Below are 27330 nucleotides of genomic sequence, written 5' to 3' on the forward strand. Positions count from 1 at the left end.
TTTCATTAGTTTTAGCTGTGTTAGTTTAATTACTATAATGAGCAGCTGAATCTAGCTACTCTTGTTTAGCTAGATGAAGCTTTGAACTTATGAATAGTTATATGATTATGGATTAAGCTTAGTTGGTGAAAATTTGCTTGTGTTTGATTTGTATGACCTAGCATGTTAATATTTGTTTATCTAATTGTTTAATTACATGTTCTGTGTAGCTTAGTGACCATTAAACTGCATGAACCTGTTTACCTAATAATTTAGTGAACATTGAATTGTTAGAGCTAGGATTGACCAATCTTAGTTAATAATTAGAATAAATAAAGTTTAGCTGTGCTAGAGAACGAGAATTGTGATCATAATTGCGTTTACACAACAAATCTTATATAGCATATTTTCAACTATAATTGGTTCTGTGTTTAATTATGTGTGAACATACATGGTTTGACATGAATTAGTTAAATATTGGTAAGATAGAACTAAATTACTAATATAATTAAAAACCAACTTAGTAATCCGTAATTGTTAGCTAGCCATAAGGGAAAAGTGGATTCAATCTAAACAAGAGTGTGTGTTTTTACTTATTGAATTGGATTTAAGTTCATCTGATCTTGTAAAATCAGATAAAACCCTTCATTAAATTTGTTAATAAATTAGGTTAATTTAATAGTAAGTAAATTAATTAGAACACCGTTCCCTGGGATCGACACCCGACTTACCTAAGCTATACTGTAATCTGACTAGGTACACTGCCTATAAGTGCATAGATAGTCTAAGTTTGTTAGGTTATAAATATTAAAATTAGTGGGTACTTTTGTGCACATCAAGTTTTTGGCGCCGTTGCCGGGGAACGGCTTAGTTTTTAGTTTAATTATTTGCATTAAATTAATCGATCCTTCTTGTGGGATCACAGCCACAAAAAGTTAATTTTTCAGCAAAAATAAAAATTTTTACAGAGTCCACGACGTGGCCACATACTTGCCACGACGTGGACAGGCAAAATTTTTAAATTTTTTTTTATTTGGTAGTTAGTTTTTCTTATTTTAGTTCAGTTTTACGTTTTAGTTTAGCAAGTTGCAGGAGTTCATGACCAGAAGCTCAAACACACACTTGGTGCCACCACTGGAAGACCCCGAATCTGCACTTCACAAGAAAAAGACGCCCTTGCAAGAATTGAAGTCAGCCTTTTCTAGGAAGTCGGGAAAGAAGACAGGAGAGTCCAGCTCATCAGCGAAGCACAAGAGCAATTTTGAGCATTTGGAACACACACCCGTGCAAACCGAGTCCGAAAGCGATACCGAGCCAGAATTTGAAGAACACACAAGTGAACCCGAGAACGAGCCAAGGAACGAGATGGCAGCGATTGAAGAAATGTCCATGGGAGCATACAAAAAGCGGATCCGAGATGACATGGGTCCTGGGTTAGTCCAACCCGCAATTCCTGCCACTGCCACATTCGAACTAAAGGGACACATATTGACAGCACTGAAGGACATCCCATTTTTCGGGAAGGATCATGAGGATGCTTTTAAGCATCTAGACGAAGTCAACGACATTGCTGATTACTTCAATGTCCCAAATGTCACAAGAAATACAGTCTTGCTTAGGATGCTTCCTATCACTTTCAAAGGAGCTGCTAAGGAGTGGTTAAAAGCACTCCCACCAGGTACAATCACTACTTGGGCTCAAATGCGTGAGCAATTCCTGGACCAGTTCTGCCCGCCATCCAAGATAGCCAAACTCAAGAAGGCGATAACCAACTTTGAGCAACAACCGGGGGAGTCACTATACGAAGCATGGGAGCGGTACAAGGGCCTACTCAGAAATTGCCCTCAACATGACCTAAATGTGCAGCAAGAGATGTCAATCTTTTATGATGGGGTCAATGTAATGACAAGACAACTCCTTGATTCTCAAGGACCGTTGACAAAGAAAAATCCAAGGGAGGTCAAGGAGCTCATCGAAGAATTCGCGAAACACTCTCGCGAGTACCATAACCCGAGGCAAGACGGAAGTAAAGGCGGTGGAGGGACCCAAACTGAAGAAATTGCAGCTGTCATGGCCATGCTAAATAACATGGATCGCCGGATAACACAAATGGACCAGTCGATACATGCCATAAGAGTGGGGTGCGAGCGATGCAGTGGTCCACACTTGACCAAGGACTGCAATATGGATGAGTCTGGGAACAGAAAAGCTCAAGTGTGCTACTCTAGTGGGGATAAGTTTGATGACGACTGGAGGAAACCAAAGAAGGAGTGGCTGCCCTATGAAGAGTATAAAAAGCAAAAAGAAGAGAAGTATAGGCAGACAGGTCGAGGCTTTTACCAAAAGGAGCAGCCACCAATCGAGAAGAAACCCGACCTAGAGACCATTTTGATGAAGTTTATGGAGGCTTCGGAGAAGAGACATGATGCCACGGATTCCGCTATCATGGAACAACAAACCTTGATGAAGAACCAGCAAGCCTCCATCCACAACCTTGAAGTACAACTTGGTCAACTAGCCACTTTAGTCCATGAAAAATTGTCCCCGAAGAATCCCGAAGTAAAAGCCCAATCTCACGTAATGGCCATCGATACTGAAGAAGATACAATATCCGAGTTCCTGGAGGCGTTGGAAGAACAACCGCAGCAGCCCAAGAAATCAAGGATCGAAAATGGAAAGAATGCTGAACCAGGCTCGCCACGACGTGGCACGCCTCTGGACACGACGTGGCGCAAGTCTGAGCAAAAATCTGTTGAGCCTATTCCAGATTATCATCCACCTATGCCATTTCCCACCCGTGCAGCACTTAGTCAACTGGAGAAGGAACATTTAGAGTTTGTGAAGCATGTGAAAGGGATTCCAATTAATACTCCCTTTGTTGAGTCCTTATCCAAAGCTTCCGAGAACCAGAAATTACTGCAAGACTTGATAGATACGCGAAGGCAATTAAAGAAACAGTCTACAGTGATTCTAAGTGAGCAAATTTCAAAAGTTGTGTTGGGAGAAACACCAGAAAAGATGGGGGATCCTGGACGCCTCACTCTTCCATGCGAGTTTGGGAATAAAATGAAGGTTAATGCTTTAGCCGATTCCGGGGCTAGCATTAATCTAATGCCTTTTTCATTTTATCAAAAATTGGAGATTCAGAAGATGAAGGCTACAAAGATGAAGATTCACATGGCGAACCGTTCAGTGACACAACCCCGAGGCATAGTGGAGGATATTTTGGTGAAAATCGGAAAATTTGTTTTTCCAATAGATTTTGTAGTCTTGGACATGAAAGAAGACACGGATGTTCCGATAATCCTTGGTCGGCCATTTCTTAACACTGCTGGTGCCCTGGTTGATATCCGCGAGTCCAAGCTCACTTTGAGGGTTGGAGATGAACAAGAAGTCTTCGGGATAAGAAATGATTTTCAAGAAGATAAAGAAGAAGTGTTCACGATTAATGAGGAGAATGAACTAGAAGAGTTGGAAAAGCTTATGGAAGAAGAGATAAAGGTAGTTCATCAAGCCAAGAGGACAAAACCCAGGGCATCTGTTCCGTATTTGATTGAAGTCATAGCTTACAAGAACCCACCTTCTTGGGTGAGCGAAGAGGACGAGGAAATGACAAGTGATGAAGAGGAAGTCACTTCAAAAGAAACAAGGCCGGAGGTGAAAAAAGAGGGGAACGCTATGGAGAGTGAGGAACACACAAAGGGCACAAAACGAAAGCATGAAGAAGATGGAAAAACTAAAAAAGAAAATTCAAAGAAGGCGTATAAAAGGAGAGTTCAAGCTTATAAACGGCGGTTCAAGGAACAAAAGATCCTGGTGGTAGACTCTTCCGAAGAGTCAACGTAGAAGACACGGAGTCTAGCTCAAGACTCCAAGAAAAAGAAGCGCTTCTCGGGAGGCAACCCGAGTTTGGTTTGCAATTTTCTTTTTCTATTTATTTTCTTTTTAATTAGGAAAGACATCAATTCATCATCTAAAAACCGGTAATAAGCAGAGAAATAGCTGTAGGGGACTTTAAATAATGAAATATTTGCAAAGAAATTAGTCAATTAGATGAATATTATTAAAATTTGGCATCTGACAGCTCTCACGACGTGGGCATAGCCAGCCACGTCGTGGGCTTAATAATAATTCGCGATCTGAGGAAATTTAAGGTCCACGACGTGGGCAAAGCCCGCCACGTCGTGGCCTTTAAAAATCAGGGGGGGGGGGGACCAATCGCTTAAAACCCTTTGACCAAGAAACCCCTTATCCCCCACTTGGAAGACTGCCGCACTCACGGGAACATCACGACCCTACTGCCAATTTCTTATTATACTTCTAAATTCGTTGCAAGATCTTGCTAATTACTCCATTTGGTACGTGTTTTATTTATTATTTTGCAATTATTTCTTCCAATTTCAAGTTGTCGTGATTAGGGTTTGAATGATTCACGAAATTGGTTGAATCTAGTGTCCGATTTTAGTTTCCATGTTATTTAAAAGTCCATAGGAACAAACCCCAAGAATTATTTTTATGGAAATCGCACGTAAACATGTCCGATTCAGCATTTGGGTTCGACAAGCTCCACGACGTGGCGCAGCCTGGCCACGTCGTGACTTCTGGCAGGCCCTTTTATATATGTTTTAATGTGTTATTTGTTTGCTGCTTTGCTTTGCTCTTGTTTGCAGAAATGGGACCACGACGAGCTGTCCAGCAGGAAGAGGGCCCGATAGATGTAGCAAGCATACATCCTCTATATCAATTCCCTCAAAACATTCCCCGACCGTTGCTAACAACCTACGAGAATCGACTTGGATGGTTATACAATAGGGAGTTTGCAATAGCCCCGATTATTGATTGGGGATGGCTGGGTAGAGTGGGAATGGTAGTGGAACTGGAACGTTATTGGTCGAAGACTTATGTTGAAGATCAATTTTCGTTCACTTGTCACGGGTGGAGGAATCTATTCGCCATTCAAGAACCCGTGTTCCGGGAATTGTCGGTAGAATTTTTTTCTACCGTTTGTTTTGAAGAGCGCACCCTTGATGTCACCTACAATAGGGCACTTGTGTTTCGTCTTGGAGGTGTATATCGTGAGTGTAGTCTTCGGGAGTTTGCTTGGCGTATGGGACTCTATACGGAAGTGGAGACGCAATCTCCATTTTTTATTCCTTTCTTGCTTGGATGTGTGCGGGATTTTACTCCAGGTACTTTGGATGTGCAGTTTTGGCGGGGCATTTCTAACCATGAGTACAACACTCGTGACTCGAGTGAGTCACAAATACGGAATCCTGTGTTCTGATTTTTGCACCGCCTTATCACGTTTTCAATCAATCACAAGCATCATGGTGATAAGGTCCCCATCCAGAATCTATTTTATTTATGGACACTTATTACCCCGGGGGTTTGTTGTGATCTGCCTTATATGTTGGCAAGGTTTATGGGGAAGAAAGCGGCCAATTCTAGGCCTGGGAGCCCGATTACTGGGGGGCATTTGGTTACTCGCCTGGCTAGGTCATATCAAATTTTGAACCCTGACTTTGTGAGGAATCTCACTCGATTCCCGGACACAGACTTGACCATTCAAGTCTTGGGTGTGATGCGCGCGGTGGTGAATATCGGGGGTCGCTTTGTTATACCACCGATCGATGACGAACAGGAGGAAGTGCAGCCGGGACAGCAGCCACCAGCTAGGCCGAGGCGTCGGAATGTGCGGGCTAGAGGTGAGGTCGAACGAGAGCGTGCTGCTTCGCAGTATGTGCAAGGAGTGCCCACCGACCCTTTTCAGAGTCGGGTGGGAACATATTTGGATAATCTACGAGGTCATGCTATTTACCATACCCAGCTTACTGAGGGTATCTATTCACATTTGGGTGTGACCCGACCACCTTCTATGCCACCATAATATCCCTATTTTCTGACATGGGAGGAGCTATGGCGTCCACAAGATGATAGAGCAGGGCCGAGTGGAGCACAAGATCAAGATGATGATTGATTTTATTTGTTCTGTTTTTGAGTTTTTTTTTTTTTAACTTTAGTATGTGATGTAAAACTTTATTAAGACTATTATGTTACTTTATTTTTCTTTTGGGTTGATCTCATTTTTCAGATTAGCGTTGGAATTCTAAGGAGCATAGAAGGTTAACTTTCGAGTCGTGTTTGTCTAGTCAAAGAAGCTAAGAGTCGTGAGTCGGAACCACAATTCAAGATAAGCGTGGGGTCTATTAGGAGAGAGGTTATAGTTGGGAAATATATTTGCATAGAAGCGTCGGCAACCAGTTAGTCATTGGTCAAAGCTGCTAGAGTAAATAAAGCAAACAACTCATTTTCTGCTGAGGTTCAGTTTCCACGACGTGGACTCCTTGTGCCACGTCGTGGCGCTCTTGAAATTTTTGGTAGTTTAGTTTTTTTTTTGTGTTTGCGGTGTCAACCCATATCACGATGAGATCCAGTTTATCATTGGCACATTTTTCCTTACAAATACACACTTTGACGAATTGAAGTTTCGAGTGCGGTTCGTGGTTTATTTACGTATTCAACCAGTTTTCCACCGGGTTTCGATTTTTGAAAGTCCAATTGTACTTTGTCCACGCTTTTGGAGATGCTCACGCCACTATCCCAGGGGAGTCTGTTCCTTTTTCTCCCTTGTCTTTAATTTTGATTTGTTTTATACATACAATGAGGGCATTGTATGAAATAAGTGTGGGGTAGGGGTAGAAACAGTAAATTGCTAGTAAATTGCCAGAAAATTTGGAAAATTGAAATTACTTGAATCTAGTACTAATAATTTGAGCTATAATTGCTAGTATTATGCGGGATGATCCGATGAAAGTTCAAATGTTTAGTTGAGCCAATACACGTTATAGTGCATTTGTGGCTTCCCTTATTTTAGTGAAATCATGGAACAAAAACATAACCCCGCTTGGTCTGAGGGATGCAATAGGTTTAGCAGCCTAAACCTGAAATGTATCCAGGAAAATTATTATCATTAACCAATAAAGGTTGAGGTTGAGCGCCTCTACTTAAGCATGTAGGCTTTTAAGTGAAAAAAAAAGTGAGTTACATGTGAAAGAAAAAAAAAAGAAAAGAAAAAAAGAGAATTACGAGTAAAGTTTGAAGAATTTTGGAGCAAATAAAGGGAAGATCAAAAGATCAAAATTCTGAAGAAATCCAAAAGGTTGAAGATACCCAGAAAAATCAAACAAAGGTGGTGAATTCAAAGAAACTAAAGATCAAATGTCAAAGAAATGAAGAATTCAAATAAAGCTCCATAGTGGTATCGAAAAATTGTAATTCTAGGTTATGTACGCTTAGGTTGCTCAACTAAAAATACCTTGAGGTTGGGAGGTTTTCTGCGGATGGATTCGGAGGGTTGCATAAAATGAGCATTGTTCGGAAAAAGTGGGTGAGTGTTTATGAAGATTGTGAGTATTTAAAGTATGGGGGTACTTTAGGAGAATTTTAGACACAAATGCATGCGTTGAGGTTTTGGCATAATGGCTGAACTAGAGTCGGATTGTTCTGTGTAGTTTTAGTAATTAAGAATTAAGTTGAAATTTGCTTGAGGGCAAGCAAAACCTAAGTGTGGGGTATTTTGATATTGCCATATTTACACTTATTTTTAGGCAGTATTTAAGTACATTTTTATTAATAAATTGATAATATGTTTAGAATAAAGATACTTATGAGTTTAAATTGTTATTTTCAGTCAATACAAAGGATTTTCGAAGAAAGGGACCAAAGGTGACAAAATGGGGAACATGGGAGGCTTGGAAGACAAGAAAATAATAAATTCACGATAAGAGCTAATTTCACGACGTGGCGATGAATCCCACAACGTGGCATGGGTGTTCAGAAGATAAGCATCGCGACGCGGAGGATTTCCTTGAAGGATACGGATTGCTTGAAGCCCACGACGTGGCGCAACCTGGCCACGACGTGGCGCGAGTTTTTAAGCATTATATAAGTTCTGATGATTATTACGAAAGGAGAGACTTTTGGCAGAAGAGAAAGAGTTCCAGAAGACGAATAAGAACGAAAGAAAGGCTCTGGAAGAGGGTTTTCAACACCAAAAGAAGTAAAGGTTTATTTTTAGAACATGTCTTTCATTAGTTTTAGCTGTGTTAGTTTAATTACTATAATGAGCAGCTGAATCTAGCTACTCTTGTTTAGCTAGATGAAGTTTTGAACTTATGAATAGTTATATGATTATGGATTAAGCTTAGTTGGTGAAAATTTGCTTGTGTTTGATTTGTATGACCTAGCATGTTAATATTTGTTTATCTAATTGTTTAATTACATGTTCTGTGTAGCTTAGTGACCATTAAACTGCATGAACCTGTTTACCTAATAATTTAGTGAACATTGAATTGTTAGAGCTAGGATTGACCAATCTTAGTTAATAATTAGAATAAATAAAGTTTAGCTGTGCTAGAGAACGAGAATTGTGATCATAATTGCGTTTACACAACAAATCTTATATAGCATATTTTCAACTATAATTGGTTCTGTGTTTAATTATGTGTGAACATACATGGTTTGACATGAATTAGTTAAATATTGGTAAGATAGAACTAAATTACTAATATAATTAAAAACCAACTTAGTAATCCATAATTGTTAGCTAGCCATAAGGGAAAAGTGGATTCAATCTAAACAAGAGTGTGTGTTTTTACTTATTGAATTGGATTTAAGTTCATCTGATCTTGTAAAATCAGATAAAACCCTTCATTAAATTTGTTAATAAATTAGGTTAATTTAATAGTAAGTAAATTAATTAGAACACCGTTCCCTGGGATCGACACCCGACTTACCTAAGCTATACTGTAATCTGACTAGGTACACTGCCTATAAGTGCATAGATAGTCTAAGTTTGTTAGGTTATAAATATTAAAATTAGTGGGTACTTTTGTGCACATCAAGTTTTTGGCGCCGTTGCCGGGGAACGGCTTAGTTTTTAGTTTAATTATTTGCATTAAATTAATCGATCCTTCTTGTGGGATCACAGCCACAAAAAGTTAATTTTTCAGCAAAAATAAAAATTTTTACAGAGTCCACGACGTGGCCACATACTTGCCACGACGTGGACAGGCAAAATTTTTAAATTTTTTTTTATTTGGTAGTTAGTTTTTCTTATTTTAGTTCAGTTTTACGTTTTAGTTTAGCAAGTTGCAGGAGTTCATGACCAGAAGCTCAAACACACACTTGGTGCCACCACTGGAAGACCCCGAATCTGCACTTCACAAGAAAAAGACGCCCTTGCAAGAATTGAAGTCAGCCTTTTCTAGGAAGTCGGGAAAGAAGACAGGAGAGTCCAGCTCATCAGCGAAGCACAAGAGCAATTTTGAGCATTTGGAACACACACCCGTGCAAACCGAGTCCGAAAGCGATACCGAGCCAGAATTTGAAGAACACACAAGTGAACCCGAGAACGAGCCAAGGAACGAGATGGCAGCGATTGAAGAAATGTCCATGGGAGCATACAAAAAGCGGATCCGAGATGACATGGGTCCTGGGTTAGTCCAACCCGCAATTCCTGCCACTGCCACATTCGAACTAAAGGGACACATATTGACAGCACTGAAGGACATCCCATTTTTCGGGAAGGATCATGAGGATGCTTTTAAGCATCTAGACGAAGTCAACGACATTGCTGATTACTTCAATGTCCCAAATGTCACAAGAAATACAGTCTTGCTTAGGATGCTTCCTATCACTTTCAAAGGAGCTGCTAAGGAGTGGTTAAAAGCACTCCCACCAGGTACAATCACTACTTGGGCTCAAATGCGTGAGCAATTCCTGGACCAGTTCTGCCCGCCATCCAAGATAGCCAAACTCAAGAAGGCGATAACCAACTTTGAGCAACAACCGGGGGAGTCACTATACGAAGCATGGGAGCGGTACAAGGGCCTACTCAGAAATTGCCCTCAACATGACCTAAATGTGCAGCAAGAGATGTCAATCTTTTATGATGGGGTCAATGTAATGACAAGACAACTCCTTGATTCTCAAGGACCGTTGACAAAGAAAAATCCAAGGGAGGTCAAGGAGCTCATCGAAGAATTCGCGAAACACTCTCGCGAGTACCATAACCCGAGGCAAGACGGAAGTAAAGGCGGTGGAGGGACCCAAACTGAAGAAATTGCAGCTGTCATGGCCATGCTAAATAACATGGATCGCCGGATAACACAAATGGACCAGTCGATACATGCCATAAGAGTGGGGTGCGAGCGATGCAGTGGTCCACACTTGACCAAGGACTGCAATATGGATGAGTCTGGGAACAGAAAAGCTCAAGTGTGCTACTCTAGTGGGGATAAGTTTGATGACGACTGGAGGAAACCAAAGAAGGAGTGGCTGCCCTATGAAGAGTATAAAAAGCAAAAAGAAGAGAAGTATAGGCAGACAGGTCGAGGCTTTTACCAAAAGGAGCAGCCACCAATCGAGAAGAAACCCGACCTAGAGACCATTTTGATGAAGTTTATGGAGGCTTCGGAGAAGAGACATGATGCCACGGATTCCGCTATCATGGAACAACAAACCTTGATGAAGAACCAGCAAGCCTCCATCCACAACCTTGAAGTACAACTTGGTCAACTAGCCACTTTAGTCCATGAAAAATTGTCCCCGAAGAATCCCGAAGTAAAAGCCCAATCTCACGTAATGGCCATCGATACTGAAGAAGATACAATATCCGAGTTCCTGGAGGCGTTGGAAGAACAACCGCAGCAGCCCAAGAAATCAAGGATCGAAAATGGAAAGAATGCTGAACCAGGCTCGCCACGACGTGGCACGCCTCTGGACACGACGTGGCGCAAGTCTGAGCAAAAATCTGTTGAGCCTATTCCAGATTATCATCCACCTATGCCATTTCCCACCCGTGCAGCACTTAGTCAACTGGAGAAGGAACATTTAGAGTTTGTGAAGCATGTGAAAGGGATTCCAATTAATACTCCCTTTGTTGAGTCCTTATCCAAAGCTTCCGAGAACCAGAAATTACTGCAAGACTTGATAGATACGCGAAGGCAATTAAAGAAACAGTCTACAGTGATTCTAAGTGAGCAAATTTCAAAAGTTGTGTTGGGAGAAACACCAGAAAAGATGGGGGATCCTGGACGCCTCACTCTTCCATGCGAGTTTGGGAATAAAATGAAGGTTAATGCTTTAGCCGATTCCGGGGCTAGCATTAATCTAATGCCTTTTTCATTTTATCAAAAATTGGAGATTCAGAAGATGAAGGCTACAAAGATGAAGATTCACATGGCGAACCGTTCAGTGACACAACCCCGAGGCATAGTGGAGGATATTTTGGTGAAAATCGGAAAATTTGTTTTTCCAATAGATTTTGTAGTCTTGGACATGAAAGAAGACACGGATGTTCCGATAATCCTTGGTCGGCCATTTCTTAACACTGCTGGTGCCCTGGTTGATATCCGCGAGTCCAAGCTCACTTTGAGGGTTGGAGATGAACAAGAAGTCTTCGGGATAAGAAATGATTTTCAAGAAGATAAAGAAGAAGTGTTCACGATTAATGAGGAGAATGAACTAGAAGAGTTGGAAAAGCTTATGGAATAAGAGATAAAGGTAGTTCATCAAGCCAAGAGGACAAAACCCAGGGCATCTGTTCCGTATTTGATTGAAGTCATAGCTTACAAGAACCCACCTTCTTGGGTGAGCGAAGAGGACGAGGAAATGACAAGTGATGAAGAGGAAGTCACTTCAAAAGAAACAAGGCCGGAGGTGAAAAAAGAGGGGAACGCTATGGAGAGTGAGGAACACACAAAGGGCACAAAACGAAAGCATGAAGAAGATGGAAAAACTAAAAAAGAAAATTCAAAGAAGGCGTATAAAAGGAGAGTTCAAGCTTATAAACGGCGGTTCAAGGAACAAAAGATCCTGGTGGTAGACTCTTCCGAAGAGTCAACGTAGAAGACACGGAGTCCAGCTCAAGACTCCAAGAAAAAGAAGCGCTTCTCGGGAGGCAACCCGAGTTTGGTTTGCAATTTTCTTTTTCTATTTATTTTCTTTTTAATTAGGAAAGACATCAATTCATCATCTAAAAACCGGTAATAAGCAGAGAAATAGCTGTAGGGGACTTTAAATAATGAAATATTTGCAAAGAAATTAGTCAATTAGATGAATATTATTAAAATTTGGCATCTGACAGCTCTCACGACGTGGGCATAGCCAGCCACGTCGTGGGCTTAATAATAATTCGCGATCTGAGGAAATTTAAGGTCCACGACGTGGGCAAAGCCCGCCACGTCGTGGCCTTTAAAAATCAGGGGGGGGGGACCAATCGCTTAAAACCCTTTGACCGAGAAACCCCTTATCCCCCACTTGGAAGACTGCCGCACTCACGGGAACATCACGACCCTACTGCCAATTTCTTATTATACTTCTAAATTCGTTGCAAGATCTTGCTAATTACTCCATTTGGTACGTGTTTTATTTATTATTTTGCAATTATTTCTTCCAATTTCAAGTTGTCGTGATTAGGGTTTGAATGATTCACGAAATTGGTTGAATCTAGTGTCCGATTTTAGTTTCCATGTTATTTAAAAGTCCATAGGAACAAACCCCAAGAATTATTTTTATGGAAATCGCACGTAAACATGTCCGATTCAGCATTTGGGTTCGACAAGCTCCACGACGTGGCGCAGCCTGGCCACGTCGTGACTTCTGGCAGGCCCTTTTATATATGTTTTAATGTGTTATTTGTTTGCTGCTTTGCTTTGCTCTTGTTTGCAGAAATGGGACCACGACGAGCTGTCCAGCAGGAAGAGGGCCCGATAGATGTAGCAAGCATACATCCTCTATATCAATTCCCTCAAAACATTCCCCGACCGTTGCTAACAACCTACGAGAATCGACTTGGATGGTTATACAATAGGGAGTTTGCAATAGCCCCAATTATTGATTGGGGATGGCTGGGTAGAGTGGGAATGGTAGTGGAACTGGAACGTTATTGGTCGAAGACTTATGTTGAAGATCAATTTCCGTTCACTTGTCACGGGTGGAGGAATCTATTCGCCATTCAAGAACCCGTGTTCCGGGAATTGTCGGTAGAATTTTTTTCTACCGTTTGTTTTGAAGAGCGCACCCTTGATGTCACCTACAATAGGGCACTTGTGTTTCGTCTTGGAGGTGTATATCGTGAGTGTAGTCTTCGGGAGTTTGCTTGGCGTATGGGACTCTATACGGAAGTGGAGACGCAATCTCCATTTTTTATTCCTTTCTTGCTTGGATGTGTGCAGGATTTTACTCCAGGTACTTTGGATGTGCAGTTTTGGCGGGGCATTTCTAACCATGAGTACAACACTCGTGACTCGAGTGAGTCACAAATACGGAATCCTGTGTTCTGATTTTTGCACCGCCTTATCACGTTTTCAATCAATCACAAGCATCATGGTGATAAGGTCCCCATCCAGAATCTATTTTATTTATGGACACTTATTACCCCGGGGGTTTGTTGTGATCTGCCTTATATGTTGGCAAGGTTTATGGGGAAGAAAGCGGCCAATTCTAGGCCTGGGAGCCCGATTACTGGGGGGCATTTGGTTACTCGCCTGGCTAGGTCATATCAAATTTTGAACCCTGACTTTGTGAGGAATCTCACTCGATTCCCGGACACAGACTTGACCATTCAAGTCTTGGGTGTGATGCGCGCGGTGGTGAATGTCGGGGGTCGCTTTGTTATACCACCGATCGATGACGAACAGGAGGAAGTGCAGCCGGGACAGCAGCCACCAGCTAGGCCGAGGCGTCGGAATGTGCGGGCTAGAGGTGAGGTCGAACGAGAGCGTGCTGCTTCGCAGTATGTGCAAGGAGTGCCCACCGACCCTTTTCAGAGTCGGGTGGGAACATATTTGGATAATCTACGAGGTCATGCTATTTACCATACCCAGCTTACTGAGGGTATCTATTCACATTTGGGTGTGACCCGACCACCTTCTATGCCACCACAATATCCCTATTTTCTGACATGGGAGGAGCTATGGCGTCCACAAGATGATAGAGCAGGGCCGAGTGGAGCACAAGATCAAGATGATGATTGATTTTATTTGTTCTGTTTTTGAGTTTTTTTTTTTTAACTTTAGTATGTGATGTAAAACTTTATTAAGACTATTATGTTACTTTATTTTTCTTTTGGGTTGATCTCATTTTTCAGATTAGCGTTGGAATTCTAAGGAGCATAGAAGGTTAACTTTCGAGTCGTGTTTGTCTAGTCAAAGAAGCTAAGAGTCGTGAGTCGGAACCACAATTCAAGATAAGTGTGGGGTCTATTAGGAGAGAGGTTATAGTTGGGAAATATATTTGCATAGAAGCGTCGGCAACCAGTTAGTCATTGGTCAAAGCTGCTAGAGTAAATAAAGCAAACAACTCATTTTCTGCTGAGGTTCAGTTTCCACGACGTGGACTCCTTGTGCCACGTCGTGGCGCTCTTGAAATTTTTGGTAGTTTAATTTTTTTTTGTGTTTGCGGTGTCAACCCATATCACGATGAGATCCAGTTTATCATTGCCACATTTTTCCTTACAAATACACACTTTGACGAATTGAAGTTTCGAGTGCGGTTCGTGGTTTATTTACGTATTCAACCAGTTTTCCACCGGGTTTCGATTTTTGAAAGTCCAATTGTACTTTGTCCACGCTTTTGGAGATGCTCACGCCACTATCCCAGGGGAGTCTGTTCCTTTTTCTCCCTTGTCTTTAATTTTGATTTGTTTTATACATACAATGAGGGCATTGTATGAAATAAGTGTGGGGTAGGGGTAGAAACAGTAAATTGCTAGTAAATTGCCAGAAAATTTGGAAAATTGAAATTAATTGAATCTAGTACTAATAATTTGAGCTATAATTGCTAGTATTATGCGGGATGATCCGATGAAAGTTCAAATGTTTAGTTGAGCCAATACACGTTATAGTGCATTTGTGGCTTCCCTTATTTTAGTGGAATCATGGAACAAAAACATAACCCCGCTTGGTCTGAGGGATGCAATAGGTTTAGCAGCCTAAACCTGAAATGTATCCAGGAAAATTATTATCATTAACCAATAAAGGTTGAGGTTGAGCGCCTCTGCTTAAGCATGTAGGCTTTTAAGTGAAAAAAAAGTGAGTTACATGTGAAAGAAAAAAAAAAGAAAAGAAAAAAAGAGAATTACGAGTAAAGTTTGAAGAATTTTGGAGCAAATAAAGGGAAGATCAAAAGATCAAAATTCCGAAGAAATCCAAAAGGTTGAAGATACCCAAAAATATCAAACAAAGGTGGTGAATTCAAAGAAACTAAAGATCAAATGTCAAAGAAATGAAGAATTCAAATAAAGCTCCATAGTGGTATCGAAAAATTGTAATTCTAGGTTATGTACGCTTAGGTTGCTCAACTAAAAATACCTTGAGGTTGGGAGGTTTTCTGCGGATGGATTCGGAGGGTTGCATAAAATGAGCATTGTTCGGAAAAAGTGGGTGAGTGTTTATGAAGATTGTGAGTATTTAAAGTATGGGGGTACTTTAGGAGAATTTTAGACACAAATGCATGCGTTGAGGTTTTGGCATAATGGCTGAACTAGAGTCGGATTGTTCTGTGTAGTTTTAGTAATTAAGAATTAAGTTGAAATTTGCTTGAGGGCAAGCAAAACCTAAGTGTGGGGTATTTTGATATTGCCATATTTACACTTATTTTTAGGCAGTATTTAAGTACATTTTTATTAATAAATTGATAATATGTTTAGAATAAAGATACTTATGAGTTTAAATTGTTATTTTCAGTCAATACAAAGGATTTTCGAAGAAAGGGACCAAAGGTGACAAAATGGGGAACATGGGAGGCTTGGAAGACAAGAAAATAATAAATTCACGATAAGAGCTAATTTCACGACGTGGCGATGAATCCCACGACGTGGCATGGGTGTTCAGAAGATAAGCATCGCGACGCGGAGGATTTCCTTGAAGGATACGGATTGCTTGAAGCCCACGACGTGGCGCAACCTGGCCACGACGTGGCGCGAGTTTTTAAGCATTATATAAGTTCTGATGATTATTACGAAAGGAGAGACTTTTGGCAGAAGAGAAAGAGTTCCAGAAGACGAATAAGAACGAAAGAAAGGCTCTGGAAGAGGGTTTTCAACACCAAAAGAAGTAAAGGTTTATTTTTAGAACATGTCTTTCATTAGTTTTAGCTGTGTTAGTTTAATTACTATAATGAGCAGCTGAATCTAGCTACTCTTGTTTAGCTAGATGAAGCTTTGAACTTATGAATAGTTATATGATTATGGATTAAGCTTAGTTGGTGAAAATTTGCTTGTGTTTGATTTGTATGACCTAGCATGTTAATATTTGTTTATCTAATTGTTTAATTACATGTTCTGTGTAGCTTAGTGACCATTAAACTGCATGAACCTGTTTACCTAATAATTTAGTGAACATTGAATTGTTAGAGCTAGGATTGACCAATCTTAGTTAATAATTAGAATAAATAAAGTTTAGCTGTGCTAGAGAACGAGAATTGTGATCATAATTGCGTTTACACAACAAATCTTATATAGCATATTTTCAACTATAATTGGTTCTGTGTTTAATTATGTGTGAACATACATGGTTTGACATGAATTAGTTAAATATTGGTAAGATAGAACTAAATTACTAATATAATTAAAAACCAACTTAGTAATCCGTAATTGTTAGCTAGCCATAAGGGAAAAGTGGATTCAATCTAAACAAGAGTGTGTGTTTTTACTTATTGAATTGGATTTAAGTTCATCTGATCTTGTAAAATCAGATAAAACCCTTCATTAAATTTGTTAATAAATTAGGTTAATTTAATAGTAAGTAAATTAATTAGAACACCGTTCCCTGGGATCGACACCCGACTTACCTAAGCTATACTGTAATCTGACTAGGTACACTGCCTATAAGTGCATAGATAGTCTAAGTTTGTTAGGTTATAAATATTAAAATTAGTGGGTACTTTTGTGCACATCAAGTTTTTGGCGCCGTTGCCGGGGAACGGCTTAGTTTTTAGTTTAATTATTTGCATTAAATTAATCGATCCTTCTTGTGGGATCACAGCCACAAAAAGTTAATTTTTCAGCAAAAATAAAAATTTTTACAGAGTCCACGACGTGGCCACATACTTGCCACGACGTGGACAGGCAAAATTTTTAAATTTTTTTTTATTTGGTAGTTAGTTTTTCTTATTTTAGTTCAGTTTTACGTTTTAGTTTAGCAAGTTGCAGGAGTTCATGACCAGAAGCTCAAACACACACTTGGTGCCACCACTGGAAGACCCCGAATCTGCACTTCACAAGAAAAAGACGCCCTTGCAAGAATTGAAGTCAGCCTTTTCTAGGAAGTCGGGAAAGAAGACAGGAGAGTCCAGCTCATCAGCGAAGCACAAGAGCAATTTTGAGCATTTGGAACACACACCCGTGCAAACCGAGTCCGAAAGCGATACCGAGCCAGAATTTGAAGAACACACAAGTGAACCCGAGAACGAGCCAAGGAACGAGATGGCAGCGATTGAAGAAATGTCCATGGGAGCATACAAAAAGCGGATACGAGATGACATGGGTCCTGGGTTAGTCCAACCCGCAATTCCTGCCACTGCCACATTCGAACTAAAGGGACACATATTGACAGCACTGAAGGACATCCCATTTTTCGGGAAGGATCATGAGGATGCTTTTAAGCATCTAGACGAAGTCAACGACATTGCTGATTACTTCAATGTCCCAAATGTCACAAGAAATACAGTCTTGCTTAGGATGCTTCCTATCACTTTCAAAGGAGCTGCTAAGGAGTGGTTAAAAGCACTCCCACCAGGTACAATCACTACTTGGGCTCAAATGCGTGAGCAATTCCTGGACCAGTTCTGCCCGCCATCCAAGATAGCCAAACTCAAGAAGGCGATAACCAACTTTGAGCAACAACCGGGGGAGTCACTATACGAAGCATGGGAGCGGTACAAGGGCCTACTCAGAAATTGCCCTCAACATGACCTAAATGTGCAGCAAGAGATGTCAATCTTTTATGATGGGGTCAATGTAATGACAAGACAACTCCTTGATTCTCAAGGACCGTTGACAAAGAAAAATCCAAGGGAGGTCAAGGAGCTCATCGAAGAATTCGCGAAACACTCTCGCGAGTACCATAACCCGAGGCAAGACGGAAGTAAAGGCGGTGGAGGGACCCAAACTGAAGAAATTGCAGCTGTCATGGCCATGCTAAATAACATGGATCGCCGGATAACACAAATGGACCAGTCGATACATGCCATAAGAGTGGGGTGCGAGCGATGCAGTGGTCCACACTTGACCAAGGACTGCAATATGGATGAGTCTGGGAACAGAAAAGCTCAAGTGTGCTACTCTAGTGGGGATAAGTTTGATGACGACTGGAGGAAACCAAAGAAGGAGTGGCTGCCCTATGAAGAGTATAAAAAGCAAAAAGAAGAGAAGTATAGGCAGACAGGTCGAGGCTTTTACCAAAAGGAGCAGCCACCAATCGAGAAGAAACCCGACCTAGAGACCATTTTGATGAAGTTTATGGAGGCTTCGGAGAAGAGACATGATGCCACGGATTCCGCTATCATGGAACAACAAACCTTGATGAAGAACCAGCAAGCCTCCATCCACAACCTTGAAGTACAACTTGGTCAACTAGCCACTTTAGTCCATGAAAAATTGTCCCCGAAGAATCCCGAAGTAAAAGCCCAATCTCACGTAATGGCCATCGATACTGAAGAAGATACAATATCCGAGTTCCTGGAGGCGTTGGAAGAACAACCGCAGCAGCCCAAGAAATCAAGGATCGAAAATGGAAAGAATGCTGAACCAGGCTCGCCACGACGTGGCACGCCTCTGGACACGACGTGGCGCAAGTCTGAGCAAAAATCTGTTGAGCCTATTCCAGATTATCATCCACCTATGCCATTTCCCACCCGTGCAGCACTTAGTCAACTGGAGAAGGAACATTTAGAGTTTGTGAAGCATGTGAAAGGGATTCCAATTAATACTCCCTTTGTTGAGTCCTTATCCAAAGCTTCCGAGAACCAGAAATTACTGCAAGACTTGATAGATACGCGAAGGCAATTAAAGAAACAGTCTACAGTGATTCTAAGTGAGCAAATTTCAAAAGTTGTGTTGGGAGAAACACCAGAAAAGATGGGGGATCCTGGACGCCTCACTCTTCCATGCGAGTTTGGGAATAAAATGAAGGTTAATGCTTTAGCCGATTCCGGGGCTAGCATTAATCTAATGCCTTTTTCATTTTATCAAAAATTGGAGATTCAGAAGATGAAGGCTACAAAGATGAAGATTCACATGGCGAACCGTTCAGTGACACAACCCCGAGGCATAGTGGAGGATATTTTGGTGAAAATCGGAAAATTTGTTTTTCCAATAGATTTTGTAGTCTTGGACATGAAAGAAGACACGGATGTTCCGATAATCCTTGGTCGGCCATTTCTTAACACTGCTGGTGCCCTGGTTGATATCCGCGAGTCCAAGCTCACTTTGAGGGTTGGAGATGAACAAGAAGTCTTCGGGATAAGAAATGATTTTCAAGAAGATAAAGAAGAAGTGTTCACGATTAATGAGGAGAATGAACTAGAAGAGTTGGAAAAGCTTATGGAAGAAGAGATAAAGGTAGTTCATCAAGCCAAGAGGACAAAACCCAGGGCATCTGTTCCGTATTTGATTGAAGTCATAGCTTACAAGAACCCACCTTCTTGGGTGAGCGAAGAGGACGAGGAAATGACAAGTGATGAAGAGGAAGTCACTTCAAAAGAAACAAGGCCGGAGGTGAAAAAAGAGGGGAACGCTATGGAGAGCGAGGAACACACAAAGGGCACAAAACGAAAGCATGAAGAATATGGAAAAACTAAAAAAGAAAATTCAAAGAAGGCGTATAAAAGGAGAGTTCAAGCTTATAAACGGCGGTTCAAGGAACAAAAGATCCTGGTGGTAGACTCTTCCGAAGAGTCAACGTAGAAGACACGGAGTCCAGCTCAAGACTCCAAGAAAAAGAAGCGCTTCTCGGGAGGCAACCCGAGTTTGGTTTGCAATTTTCTTTTTCTATTTATTTTCTTTTTAATTAGGAAAGACATCAATTCATCATCTAAAAACCGGTAATAAGCAGAGAAATAGCTGTAGGGGACTTTAAATAATGAAATATTTGCAAAGAAATTAGTCAATTAGATGAATATTATTAAAATTTGGCATCTGACAGCTCTCACGACGTGGGCATAGCCAGCCACGTCGTGGGCTTAATAATAATTCGCGATCTGAGGAAATTTAAGGTCCACGACGTGGGCAAAGCCCGCCACGTCGTGGCCTTTAAAAATCAGGGGGGGGGGACCAATCGCTTAAAACCCTTTGACCGTGAAACCCCTTATCCCCCACTTGGAAGACTGCCGCACTCACGGGAACATCACGACCCTACTGCCAATTTCTTATTATACTTCTAAATTCGTTGCAAGATCTTGCTAATTACTCCATTTGGTACGTGTTTTATTTATTATTTTGCAATTATTTCTTCCAATTTCAAGTTGTCGTGATTAGGGTTTGAATGATTCACGAAATTGGTTGAATCTAGTGTCCGATTTTAGTTTCCATGTTATTTAAAAGTCCATAGGAACAAACCCCAAGAATTATTTTTATGGAAATCGCACGTAAACATGTCCGATTCAGCATTTGGGTTCGACAAGCTCCACGACGTGGCGCAGCCTGGCCACGTCGTGACTTCTGGCAGGCCCTTTTATATATGTTTTAATGTGTTATTTGTTTGCTGCTTTGCTTTGCTCTTGTTTGCAGAAATGGGACCACGACGAGCTGTCCAGCAGGAAGAGGGCCCGATAGATGTAGCAAGCATACATCCTCTATATCAATTCCCTCAAAACATTCCCCGACCGTTGCTAACAACCTACGAGAATCGACTTGGATGGTTATACAATAGGGAGTTTGCAATAGCCCCAATTATTGATTGGGGATGGCTGGGTAGAGTGGGAATGGTAGTGGAACTGGAACGTTATTGGTCGAAGACTTATGTTGAAGATCAATTTTCGTTCACTTGTCACGGGTGGAGGAATCTATTCGCCATTCAAGAACCCGTGTTCCGGGAATTGTCGGTAGAATTTTTTTCTACCGTTTGTTTTGAAGAGCGCACCCTTGATGTCACCTACAATAGGGCACTTGTGTTTCGTCTTGGAGGTGTATATCGTGAGTGTAGTCTTCGGGAGTTTGCTTGGCGTATGGGACTCTATACGGAAGTGGAGACGCAATCTCCATTTTTTATTCCTTTCTTGCTTGGATGTGTGCGGGATTTTACTCCAGGTACTTTGGATGTGCAGTTTTGGCGGGGCATTTCTAACCATGAGTACAACACTCGTGACTCGAGTGAGTCACAAATACGGAATCCTGTGTTCTGATTTTTGCACCGCCTTATCACGTTTTCAATCAATCACAAGCATCATGGTGATAAGGTCCCCATCCAGAATCTATTTTATTTATGGACACTTATTACCCCGGGGGTTTGTTGTGATCTGCCTTATATGTTGGCAAGGTTTATGGGGAAGAAAGCGGCCAATTCTAGGCCTGGGAGCCCGATTACTGGGGGGCATTTGGTTACTCGCCTGGCTAGGTCATATCAAATTTTGAACCCTGACTTTGTGAGGAATCTCACTCGATTCCCGGACACAGACTTGACCATTCAAGTCTTGGGTGTGATGCGCGCGGTGGTGAATATCGGGGGTCGCTTTGTTATACCACCGATCGATGACGAACAGGAGGAAGTGCAGCCGGGACAGCAGCCACCAGCTAGGCCGAGGCGTCGGAATGTGCGGGCTAGAGGTGAGGTCGAACGAGAGCGTGCTGCTTCGCAGTATGTGCAAGGAGTGCCCACCGACCCTTTTCAGAGTCGGGTGGGAACATATTTGGATAATCTACGAGGTCATGCTATTTACCATACCCAGCTTACTGAGGGTATCTATTCACATTTGGGTGTGACCCGACCACCTTCTATGCCACCACAATATCCCTATTTTCTGACATGGGAGGAGCTATGGCGTCCACAAGATGATAGAGCAGGGCCGAGTGGAGCACAAGATCAAGATGATGATTGATTTTATTTGTTCTGTTTTTGAGTTTTTTTTTTTTAACTTTAGTATGTGATGTAAAACTTTATTAAGACTATTATGTTACTTTATTTTTCTTTTGGGTTGATCTCATTTTTCAGATTAGCGTTGGAATTCTAAGGAGCATAGAAGGTTAACTTTCGAGTCGTGTTTGTCTAGTCAAAGAAGCTAAGAGTCGTGAGTCGGAACCACAATTCAAGATAAGTGTGGGGTCTATTAGGAGAGAGGTTATAGTTGGGAAATATATTTGCATAGAAGCGTCGGCAACCAGTTAGTCATTGGTCAAAGCTGCTAGAGTAAATAAAGCAAACAACTCATTTTCTGCTGAGGTTCAGTTTCCACGACGTGGACTCCTTGTGCCACGTCGTGGCGCTCTTGAAATTTTTGGTAGTTTAGTTTTTTTTTGTGTTTGCGGTGTCAACCCATATCACGATGAGATCCAGTTTATCATTGCCACATTTTTCCTTACAAATACACACTTTGACGAATTGAAGTTTCGAGTGCGGTTCGTGGTTTATTTACGTATTCAACCAGTTTTCCACCGGGTTTCGATTTTTGAAAGTCCAATTGTACTTTGTCCACGCTTTTGGAGATGCTCACGCCACTATCCCAGGGGAGTCTGTTCCTTTTTCTCCCTTGTCTTTAATTTTGATTTGTTTTATACATACAATGAGGGCATTGTATGAAATAAGTGTGGGGTAGGGGTAGAAACAGTAAATTGCTAGTAAATTGCCAGAAAATTTGGAAAATTGAAATTACTTGAATCTAGTACTAATAATTTGAGCTATAATTGCTAGTATTATGCGGGATGATCCGATGAAAGTTCAAATGTTTAGTTGAGCCAATACACGTTATAGTGCATTTGTGGCTTCCCTTATTTTAGTGAAATCATGGAACAAAAACATAACCCCGCTTGGTCTGAGGGATGCAATAGGTTTAGCAGCCTAAACCTGAAATGTATCCAGGAAAATTATTATCATTAACCAATAAAGGTTGAGGTTGAGCGCCTCTGCTTAAGCATGTAGGCTTTTAAGTGAAAAAAAAAGTGAGTTACATGTGAAAGAAAAAAAAAAGAAAAGAAAAAAAGAGAATTACGAGTAAAGTTTGAAGAATTTTGGAGCAAATAAAGGGAAGATCAAAAGATCAAAATTCTGAAGAAATCCAAAAGGTTGAAGATACCCAAAAATATCAAACAAAGGTGGTGAATTCAAAGAAACTAAAGATCAAATGTCAAAGAAATGAAGAATTCAAATAAAGCTCCATAGTGGTATCGAAAAATTGTAATTCTAGGTTATGTACGCTTAGGTTGCTCAACTAAAAATACCTTGAGGTTGGGAGGTTTTCTGCGGATGGATTCGGAGGGTTGCATAAAATGAGCATTGTTCGGAAAAAGTGGGTGAGTGTTTATGAAGATTGTGAGTATTTAAAGTATGGGGGTACTTTAGGAGAATTTTAGACACAAATGCATGCGTTGAGGTTTTGGCATAATGGCTGAACTAGAGTCGGATTGTTCTGTGTAGTTTTAGTAATTAAGAATTAAGTTGAAATTTGCTTGAGGGCAAGCAAAACCTAAGTGTGGGGTATTTTGATATTGCCATATTTACACTTATTTTTAGGCAGTATTTAAGTACATTTTTATTAATAAATTGATAATATGTTTAGAATAAAGATACTTATGAGTTTAAATTGTTATTTTCAGTCAATACAAAGGATTTTCGAAGAAAGGGACCAAAGGTGACAAAATGGGGAACATGGGAGGCTTGGAAGACAAGAAAATAATAAATTCACGATAAGAGCTAATTTCACGACGTGGCGATGAATCCCACGACGTGGCATGGGTGTTCAGAAGATAAGCATCGCGACGCGGAGGATTTCCTTGAAGGATACGGATTGCTTGAAGCCCACGACGTGGCGCAACCTGGCCACGACGTGGCGCGAGTTTTTAAGCATTATATAAGTTCTGATGATTATTACGAAAGGAGAGACTTTTGGCAGAAGAGAAAGAGTTCCAGAAGACGAATAAGAACGAAAGAAAGGCTCTGGAAGAGGGTTTTCAACACCAAAAGAAGTAAAGGTTTATTTTTAGAACATGTCTTTCATTAGTTTTAGCTGTGTTAGTTTAATTACTATAATGAGCAGCTGAATCTAGCTACTCTTGTTTAGCTAGATGAAGCTTTGAACTTATGAATAGTTATATGATTATGGATTAAGCTTAGTTGGTGAAAATTTGCTTGTGTTTGATTTGTATGACCTAGCATGTTAATATTTGTTTATCTAATTGTTTAATTACATGTTCTGTGTAGCTTAGTGACCATTAAACTGCATGAACCTGTTTACCTAATAATTTAGTGAACATTGAATTGTTAGAGCTAGGATTGACCAATCTTAGTTAATAATTAGAATAAATAAAGTTTAGCTGTGCTAGAGAACGAGAATTGTGATCATAATTGCGTTTACACAACAAATCTTATATAGCATATTTTCAACTATAATTGGTTCTGTGTTTAATTATGTGTGAACATACATGGTTTGACATGAATTAGTTAAATATTGGTAAGATAGAACTAAATTACTAATATAATTAAAAACCAACTTAGTAATCCGTAATTGTTAGCTAGCCATAAGGGAAAAGTGGATTCAATCTAAACAAGAGTGTGTGTTTTTACTTATTGAATTGGATTTAAGTTCATCTGATCTTGTAAAATCAGATAAAACCCTTCATTAAATTTGTTAATAAATTAGGTTAATTTAATAGTAAGTAAATTAATTAGAACACCGTTCCCTGGGATCGACACCCGACTTACCTAAGCTATACTGTAATCTGACTAGGTACACTGCCTATAAGTGCATAGATAGTCTAAGTTTGTTAGGTTATAAATATTAAAATTAGTGGGTACTTTTGTGCACATCAAGTTTTTGGCGCCGTTGCCGGGGAACGGCTTAGTTTTTAGTTTAATTATTTGCATTAAATTAATCGATCCTTCTTGTGGGATCACAGCCACAAAAAGTTAATTTTTCAGCAAAAATAAAAATTTTTACAGAGTCCACGACGTGGCCACATACTTGCCACGACGTGGACAGGCAAAATTTTTAAATTTTTTTTTATTTGGTAGTTAGTTTTTCTTATTTTAGTTCAGTTTTACGTTTTAGTTTAGCAAGTTGCAGGAGTTCATGACCAGAAGCTCAAACACACACTTGGTGCCACCACTGGAAGACCCCGAATCTGCACTTCACAAGAAAAAGACGCCCTTGCAAGAATTGAAGTCAGCCTTTTCTAGGAAGTCGGGAAAGAAGACAGGAGAGTCCAGCTCATCAGCGAAGCACAAGAGCAATTTTGAGCATTTGGAACACACACCCGTGCAAACCGAGTCCGAAAGCGATACCGAGCCAGAATTTGAAGAACACACAAGTGAACCCGAGAACGAGCCAAGGAACGAGATGGCAGCGATTGAAGAAATGTCCATGGGAGCATACAAAAAGCGGATACGAGATGACATGGGTCCTGGGTTAGTCCAACCCGCAATTCCTGCCACTGCCACATTCGAACTAAAGGGACACATATTGACAGCACTGAAGGACATCCCATTTTTCGGGAAGGATCATGAGGATGCTTTTAAGCATCTAGACGAAGTCAACGACATTGCTGATTACTTCAATGTCCCAAATGTCACAAGAAATACAGTCTTGCTTAGGATGCTTCCTATCACTTTCAAAGGAGCTGCTAAGGAGTGGTTAAAAGCACTCCCACCAGGTACAATCACTACTTGGGCTCAAATGCGTGAGCAATTCCTGGACCAGTTCTGCCCGCCATCCAAGATAGCCAAACTCAAGAAGGCGATAACCAACTTTGAGCAACAACCGGGGGAGTCACTATACGAAGCATGGGAGCGGTACAAGGGCCTACTCAGAAATTGCCCTCAACATGACCTAAATGTGCAGCAAGAGATGTCAATCTTTTATGATGGGGTCAATGTAATGACAAGACAACTCCTTGATTCTCAAGGACCGTTGACAAAGAAAAATCCAAGGGAGGTCAAGGAGCTCATCGAAGAATTCGTGAAACACTCTCGCGAGTACCATAACCCGAGGCAAGACGGAAGTAAAGGCGGTGGAGGGACCCAAACTGAAGAAATTGCAGCTGTCATGGCCATGCTAAATAACATGGATCGCCGGATAACACAAATGGACCAGTCGATACATGCCATAAGAGTGGGGTGCGAGCGATGCAGTGGTCCACACTTGACCAAGGACTGCAATATGGATGAGTCTGGGAACAGAAAAGCTCAAGTGTGCTACTCTAGTGGGGATAAGTTTGATGACGACTGGAGGAAACCAAAGAAGGAGTGGCTGCCCTATGAAGAGTATAAAAAGCAAAAAGAAGAGAAGTATAGGCAGACAGGTCGAGGCTTTTACCAAAAGGAGCAGCCACCAATCGAGAAGAAACCCGACCTAGAGACCATTTTGATGAAGTTTATGGAGGCTTCGGAGAAGAGACATGATGCCACGGATTCCGCTATCATGGAACAACAAACCTTGATGAAGAACCAGCAAGCCTCCATCCACAACCTTGAAGTACAACTTGGTCAACTAGCCACTTTAGTCCATGAAAAATTGTCCCCGAAGAATCCCGAAGTAAAAGCCCAATCTCACGTAATGGCCATCGATACTGAAGAAGATACAATATCCGAGTTCCTGGAGGCGTTGGAAGAACAACCGCAGCAGCCCAAGAAATCAAGGATCGAAAATGGAAAGAATGCTGAACCAGGCTCGCCACGACGTGGCACGCCTCTGGACACGACGTGGCGCAAGTCTGAGCAAAAATCTGTTGAGCCTATTCCAGATTATCATCCACCTATGCCATTTCCCACCCGTGCAGCACTTAGTCAACTGGAGAAGGAACATTTAGAGTTTGTGAAGCATGTGAAAGGGATTCCAATTAATACTCCCTTTGTTGAGTCCTTATCCAAAGCTTCCGAGAACCAGAAATTACTGCAAGACTTGATAGATACGCGAAGGCAATTAAAGAAACAGTCTACAGTGATTCTAAGTGAGCAAATTTCAAAAGTTGTGTTGGGAGAAACACCAGAAAAGATGGGGGATCCTGGACGCCTCACTCTTCCATGCGAGTTTGGGAATAAAATGAAGGTTAATGCTTTAGCCGATTCCGGGGCTAGCATTAATCTAATGCCTTTTTCATTTTATCAAAAATTGGAGATTCAGAAGATGAAGGCTACAAAGATG

At 41.0% G+C, this 27330-nt stretch overlaps 4 non-coding genes across 4 annotated transcripts; all 4 read right to left on the reverse strand.

The window, feature by feature from the left end:
• Positions 1 to 1728: 1728 nt before the first annotated feature.
• On the reverse strand, positions 1729 to 1835 carry LOC145091102 (small nucleolar RNA R71). Its single transcript, XR_013701990.1, has one exon. It is a non-coding gene; the product is annotated as a small nucleolar RNA R71 (small nucleolar RNA).
• Positions 1836 to 9792: 7957 nt separating this feature from the next.
• LOC145091103 (small nucleolar RNA R71) lies at positions 9793 to 9899 on the reverse strand. Its single transcript, XR_013701991.1, has one exon. It is a non-coding gene; the product is annotated as a small nucleolar RNA R71 (small nucleolar RNA).
• A 7952-nt stretch (positions 9900 to 17851) lies between these two features.
• Positions 17852 to 17958, reverse strand: LOC145091104 (small nucleolar RNA R71). Its single transcript, XR_013701992.1, has one exon. It is a non-coding gene; the product is annotated as a small nucleolar RNA R71 (small nucleolar RNA).
• Positions 17959 to 25911: 7953 nt separating this feature from the next.
• On the reverse strand, positions 25912 to 26018 carry LOC145091105 (small nucleolar RNA R71). Its single transcript, XR_013701993.1, has one exon. It is a non-coding gene; the product is annotated as a small nucleolar RNA R71 (small nucleolar RNA).
• Positions 26019 to 27330: the final 1312 nt, after the last annotated feature.

Source organism: Lactuca serriola, chromosome 2 (genome assembly GCF_051521515.1).
Source record: "Lactuca serriola cultivar US96UC23 chromosome 2, Lser_US96UC23_V15, whole genome shotgun sequence".
NCBI classification, from domain to species: Eukaryota; Viridiplantae; Streptophyta; class Magnoliopsida; order Asterales; family Asteraceae; genus Lactuca; species Lactuca serriola.